This window comes from Trachymyrmex septentrionalis, unplaced genomic scaffold (genome assembly GCF_001594115.1).
Source record: "Trachymyrmex septentrionalis isolate Tsep2-gDNA-1 unplaced genomic scaffold, Tsep1.0 scaffold17, whole genome shotgun sequence".
Taxonomy (NCBI): Eukaryota; Metazoa; Arthropoda; class Insecta; order Hymenoptera; family Formicidae; genus Trachymyrmex; species Trachymyrmex septentrionalis.
This window is the reverse complement of record NW_017304864.1, coordinates 291,410-292,143: the sequence shown is the minus strand read 5'-3', so window position 1 is coordinate 292,143 and position 734 is coordinate 291,410.

The window sequence follows — 734 nt, the reverse complement described above, 5'->3', positions numbered from 1 at the left end:
TAAGTACGTGCGGTACGATAAATCGTGGTGCGGACTTATTAGCTTTTCATGCGGATCCACCTCATGCCTCCGTTCTTGCTCCGTTGACCCGAGAGATTCTCAATTTCCTGAAGACGCAGCGCGACGACGACGGCGACGACGACGACGACGACGACGACGACGGCGACGACGACGACGACGGCGACGGCGACGACGACGACGACGGCGACGGCGACGACGACGACGGCGACAACAGCAGCGACGACTTCACGCTTACGATCTAAATTGTTCACCTAAATCGTTCACCCACATAAACGCGTGTTTGCCGAAACGCGCGTTCGTAAAACTAAGGTGACAAGACTGAAATACAGCTCGCAAAAAGACAGTGCTGTCTACTGCGCATGCGTCTGACGCAACAATCATGAAGCGATGAATCGCCACAGTCACGGAGTGTTCAATCTTTAAATTACATAAAAAGGCGGCTAATACAAACTGCACTTTCCTTCTTTCTTTATGAAATTTATTTCGATATGTTAAAATGATAATCTTTATATAAAATTAATTCTTTTTAAAGAAAAATAGAATCTACAAAATTAAAAAAAAATAAATCTATGAAATTTAAAAAATTTCGATAATACTGGAGAATCATATCAAATTGAAACTATTTCTACTAATTCTAAAAATCTACTATAGAAAGACAAACTGTTATTCGTGTCAAATTTTGGGATGAGAGAGAGAGAAAGAGACAGAAAGAG